Below are 6,539 nucleotides of genomic sequence, written 5' to 3'. Positions count from 1 at the left end.
TAGGGCCCCATCCTTTTGATACCTTTAACCTTAATTTCCTCTTTAAAGGCTCTATCTCTAAATACAGTCATATTAGGGGTTAGTGCTTCAACAAATGAATTTGGGGTGAACAAAATTCAGTCCATAAACCTATCTTCCTTTCTTCCACAGGTATGTGTTAAGGACCTATGTTATGAAAGGCACTGAGGTCACAATAAGAACGAGGAAGCTATCATCTCTGTCCTAACAGAGCCCCAGTCTCTCTGTGTGGAAGAGAGAGATAACTTAACAAGCAACCTAGTTAAAAATGTACTATGAGTTCTCATGGGAGAAACATTATGAAAACACATGAGAGGGGCATCTAAACCTCTCGGGTGGATATGAGGGGAGGCTTTTGGGAGTGACACCAAGATGATATCTGAAGAAAGAGTAGGAAGGAGCCCAAGAAGGGGGTGCTGGCTTTGGAGGAGGAATCCAGAGGGAACAGGAAGGGTGAAGGCATGGAGGGGAGATACAGCTCAGTGCCAACAGAACGTGGTGACAAAGAGAAGAGGCAGCACTGATTGAACTCTGTGGTTGCTTAGATGGGCTGGGATGGTATAAGGGGATGGGTGATGGCCAGGCCAGCATTTACGCCCTGTAATTCCAGGAGAGGTCGGGCAGGAGAGCCGGAGAGGCCATGTCAGTCGCGTCAGGTCGTTTGAAGGATTTTTTGTTGGTAACTTGGTGCTATTTCCCCTTCACCTCTCTCTTCTGTGTTCAGGGACTTGAATCCTGGAAAGTACATTTTCCAGACTTCCTGTCAGCAAGGTTCCTATTTAAATTTTGTTGATGGGAGGCATTTATATTCGACTTGGGAGTCAGGGAGAAGCCAAGGCACTATTTCAATGTAAAGTCTGGTGTCCTGAGAGTGACCCCCTCCATTGCTGCAGGCAACTGAGACCATCAGTGCTGTCTCCCTGAGATGCCTGCACAGCCCTAGCCTTCCAACAGTTTTTGACATCTCTAATTCCCAGAATTAAATCCCTTCCTGCTCAAAATACCTGAAATAATTCTTGTTTTCTTGATCAGACTCTGACTTATGATATGGCCATTGGGCTGAGCATTCCATATCAGATGCTAAAACTTAGTTCTACCAGTCCTCTGAGATACTTTCAGAGCCAGCTCCATTATTCCTCACACCCAGCCTTTCCTTCCCACCCTACTCTAGCCATCATCAGATTGAATCCAATCTCCTTTCCTTCTCTTTCTCTTAAACCTGTGCCTGTATCTTCTGGAACTCTCTACCTCTGTTTAGCAATCCCACTGCATCTTTAGCATCTCCTCTGAATGCTCTTTCTACCTCCTCACTAAATTAAAAATCTGGCTGTCCTCGAGGATACCGATTTCCCTTGGAGCGATGTATCTCAGGGCCAGGAAGTGGGACATTGTTTTCCAATGTCCCACGGCTGTTTCCAAATCATTTCTCCTAGTTCACCTGGAGTAATTACAGCTGCTGATACCATGCCCCATCTTCTCACTGCGGGTCTACAGTTAAAGTCACTTGGTTGCATGAACCGTTCAACCCTTTCCTCCCTCTTTGATATTTTGTTTGTAATGTTTCCACCCAGGGTTGTTTAAAGTTCATCATATGTAAATCATTTAGAAAAATGGCACAAAGTAAGTTCTCAGTGAATATTATCATCGTCATCTTCCTCGTTTCCCTGCTTGCACCAGAACAAGTAAATATTGCTGCAAAAAATCACACAACTGTTTTATTGGTTTCTCTTTGAATTCATGATTTCACCCCTGAAACTGGCTCTCAACCCTGCCCAGCCATCAATATTGTTCTTTGTAAAGCTTACTTTCCCATTCAGGGAGATGACATTACATTCTCTTCTTTTTTTCCTGTCTCACACCTTTTCACTTTAATTCTCAGCTGATGATCTCAGTTCACACTTAATTATAATGCAGACAATACAGATTAATTTGGAATCTCTCTCATCTTCCTTCCACCAAATCATTTCTCTTTAATGCATCTGCACCCACTCCTCTTTCTTCGCCCCTATTTTCATAAGGGAAGTAGCCCTTCTTTGATCACAGCCAATCCTTCTACTTGTTCTTAGCATCCCTTTTCCCATTCTCTCTCTCTTTTTTTTTTTTTTTTTTTTGCAGTACGCGGGCCTCTCACTGTTGTGGCGTCTCCCGTTGCGGAGCACAGGCTCTGGATGCGCAGGCTCAGCGGCCATGGCTCACGGGCTTAGTTGCTCCGCGGCACGTGGGATCTTCCCGGACCGGGGCACGAACCCGCGTCCCCCGCATTGGCAGGCGGACTCTCAACCACTGCGCCACCAGGGAAGCCCTCCCATCCTCTCTTAAGATCCTTCTCTTCCTGTTACCCACTCTCCCATTACCACCAACTGAAAAAAAAAAAAAAAACAACTCTCGCACACACCCTCTTTCTGTTCCCATCCATGGTAAGACTTCTAAAGTCGTATTCTGCAGTTACTGTCCCCACTTCCTGATCTCCAACCGCTTTCAGCCCTTTCCAGTCTGGTACCTGAACCCATACCTCTGCAGAGACCAAGTGCACTTCTGAGGAGGTCAGTATCTCCATGGAGCCAACTTCGGTGGCCTTGCTTGGTCCTCATGTTTATCACCCTCACAGTAGGATTCAGCCCAGTTGAAACATTTTCCCCTTCTTGAAGAATTTTCATATTTTGCCATGAATGACCCCATGGATCCTTGGTTTTACTCAAAGTTTTCTATTCTTTTCCATCCAACCTGGGGCATGGCTGAGGAGCCACGTATCTGCATACACATCCCGGCTCCGCTATTTTCTAGCTATGTGACCTTGGGCAGATTACTTGACTTTTCTGTATCTCAGTTTCTTCATCCATATAATTAGGATAATAGTGCTTTAGTTATGCGATTATTGTGAGGATTATATTAACAGTGTGTGACTTGTACTAAGTTCTCAATAAATGTTAGATATTATTATATGCTTAAAACTCTCAGATTTATATCTCTTGTCTAGACCTTCTAAAGTTTAGATTCATATGCACCTGCCTATTTAAGAACTACACATGGATGGCTAGTAGGATCTCCAGATTAACATGTTCAAAAGAGAGGTAAAAACTAGTTGGATCCTCAAATTAACATGTTCCAAACAAACTTCAGAATTCTTCATTAACCACCAAACCTGTTCCTCTGTGTTAACTCTCTCACTAAATGGCGTTATCTTTATCTATTCAGCAAAAATTCTTTATGAATAATACATAATCTGAAATTAGGAAATTGAACTATAGGTAGAAAAAAGTAAAACCATTGTAGTGTTTCTTGGATTAGATAAATCTACCATCAACCCAAAGTGCCTTGTTGAACTTTCATGATACAAAAATCTGCTGAGTGTGTGTGTGTGTGTGTGTGTGTGTGTGTGTGTAGGCATTGGTGTGTTTGCTTGCTAGAAGTTAGGAGGAAAGTGACATGCATCCTAGAAATAGAAGATCTGGTCTCATGACTTCCATTCTACAGGAATATTTTTATTTACCTGGGCAGCTAAAACACATAGTACACACAGAATCACACATATCTTTGAAACATGTATGAAACAACCATATGCTATCAAAATAACCTATAAATGTCTGTCACTTCTTCATGATTACATTTAACACTTGTTCCATTTCTAGTATGTTTTCCAAGTATATTTATAACATTTTCTCTTAAGTGGTTATTTATTTTCTGCAATATTCAGTTTTGCTGGCCCGTGTTTTTACAACTCTTCTTTGATTGCTTTCATAATGACTCCAGATATAGATACAAAATTCTTTATGGTACATTATCAAAGGAAAGAAATTTTGGATTCACAAAGAAAATAAATACCTTGGACTTTCATGGTCTTATAAATGCAGCCATCTTTTAGTGATCATTGCAGACACTGCAATATTAATTACCAAGCACATATTACGTTCCAGCCACTGGACTAAACAATTTTTATGCAGTGGGTCGTAGAAGCATCACATTAATTCTACCAAGTAGGAGTATTATTAACTACAATACCAGATGGAGAAAGTGGGTTAAAAGATGCTAATTAATTTGCTTTCATTAAGGTCACAAAGCTAGTAAAGGACACAGCCAGCATCCAGGCTCATATCCTCCTACCTCCAAAGCCAGTGTTCTTTATTATTAGCTTAATTTAAAACTTTACATAGTGATTACAAAGAAATAGTTTATTCAGTCGTGTGCCCTAACAGTTTATTAACTGGCCTATTCTTTCGATTTAAATTTTGTCTTTTTTCCAGTTGATGAGTTCTTCATTTTTTTGAGACTTTACATGAGCAGCTTTATTAATTCTTTTTACACATTGGACAGAAAACTTCATTACCTCATTCTTCATTATTTACCCAACAGTAAGATTCAACTTGTAAGTTCCAGCTAAGTGTTTATAGATCACTTTTTGTTGTATTCACCGTCTCTCTTAGTACTATGGTTTCATTGTGTGATGATCATTTTGAAGTCTGCATTTATTGCAAAGGTAAGACTTTCCACATATTAGTTCTTTTACAAATTTAGCTCAATTCCCAGATCATGTCCTCGGGCTGCCAAAATGGCTGTGTGGCAACGCTGAAAACTGATGATAAATCGGGAATGTTTAGATTGAGACTTGTGAAACTGGACTGAAGCACTTATCTTTAGATCCAATTTTGGTGATGTATGTATTATGACTCCTGGCAAGGAAAAAGCAGTTTCTCGTGGATGGAAATCTTTCTCTGAAGTAGACTCTCACAGAATCTCCAGAGGGAGCAATGAAAAGAAAATGTTGAATTCTCTGACTTTGTTATTGAGGAATATAATAAGCAGTGTCTTCTACAGCAGCTTTACCAGTCATGCAGAAAATGTCTTCATAGGGCTGTTTCCACAATGTTGGCTTTCAATGAACGTTTAGGGAATCATTTTTACATTGTAGTGTGGAAGATATTCCCACAGGGAGCTGACACGATGAAGGCCAGGGAAGTAACTTTCCTATGACTAGACTGGATCAGAAATAGGACTGAGGTCAGTAAGCCAGAGTGATTTGGCTAGAATACTTCTTAGATTTTGTTGCCTGTCAGTCTTAATTAATCAACACCCCATGTCTTTCTGTAAAAGATCTTAACCAAATTAACATATGCAGCTAAAAAAAAAAAAATCAAACAATTGAACAGATCTGGGTAAGGAGAAAAGCTGGGTAAGGAATTAATAAAGACAGCAGCAAGACTGATGCCCATAACACATCATCCTGAAGAGTGCCTGGAGAATGACCAGGAATGTGGCTCTGAGTTTCCTAGAGGGCAAAGGAAAAGTGAAAGATAATTATAAATGTCAGCGTCCATTATAGAGAAGCCAACTAATGGGTAATGAGAAGCATCGATATTTCTGATATGGAGACTTGAGTTTTCCCCCAGAGGCACTCACAAACAGCCTAAAATCCCTAATGACACCATACTGAGGCAGTTACATATTGTGCTGTTTGAATATATCCTTTGGAGGAAGGTGAGTACATGAATCAGCCATATCATTGAGAGAAAGCGTTTCTGTTGCCATAGTTGGGAGTGGGCACTAAATAATTTGGCCCATATATTTAGCTCTGAGATGATATGGTGTGTTTCAAGGGAAAAATTAGACCAATTAGTTACAGCATACGTGAAGGGACTGCATATTCTTAGGGCCATAAGTATTTTCTAATTAAAAATCATCTCTTGTTATTACACAGTAGTATATGTATATTGTAGAAAATCAAATGATACAGATACATAAGAATAAGAAAGAAGACATTTTACCCCTACCCAGAAAAAATGATCAGTGTGCCTTGCAAAAACTGTAAAATAGATAGCTAGTGGGAAGCAGCCGCATAGCACAGGGAGATCAGCTCGGTGCTTTGTGACCACCTAGAGGGGTGGGATAGGGAGGGTGGGAGGGAGGGAGACGCAAGAGGGAAGAGATACGGGGATATATGTATATGTATAGCAGATTCACTTTGTTATAAAGCAGAAACTAACACCATTTAAAGCAATTATACTCCAATAAAGATGTAAAAAAAAAAAGTCATATAACGCATAATGTTTTGTAAATTGCTTTTTCCAGTTACATTGTTAGTTAAAATATTTAATTTTTCATGTCAAAAAGTTTTGTCTTCTAAAAACCAGTCCACATTCCGTTTCCCAACTTCCCCCCAAATGTCCTTTATATAAATGGTTTGTTGAAACCAGAATCCAGTCCAGGTCCATGAACTGAATCTTGTTTTTATGTCATTTAAAGTTTGTTAATCTAGAACGGTGCTTTTTATCATGACACTGACTTGCTGAAGAAACTGTGCTAGTTGTCCTATATATTTTATCTTCTGGATTTATGTGGCTGTTCTCTTATAGAAAACCTCCTATATTTCCTAATGAACTGGAATGAATTCCAATTAAACAATTTTCGCTGGAACACACCATGGGTAATGCTGTGTCCTTCATGGTGCATCAAATCAGGAAACACATTATATCTGGTTGTCCCACACTTAGCAGTGCTGAGACTGACCTGTGGATTAGGGTGATGAA

Source organism: Phocoena phocoena, chromosome 12 (genome assembly GCF_963924675.1).
Source record: "Phocoena phocoena chromosome 12, mPhoPho1.1, whole genome shotgun sequence".
Classification (NCBI taxonomy): domain Eukaryota; kingdom Metazoa; phylum Chordata; class Mammalia; order Artiodactyla; family Phocoenidae; genus Phocoena; species Phocoena phocoena.
The sequence above is the reverse complement of the archived record's forward strand: the minus strand, read 5'-3'. Positions refer to the sequence as shown.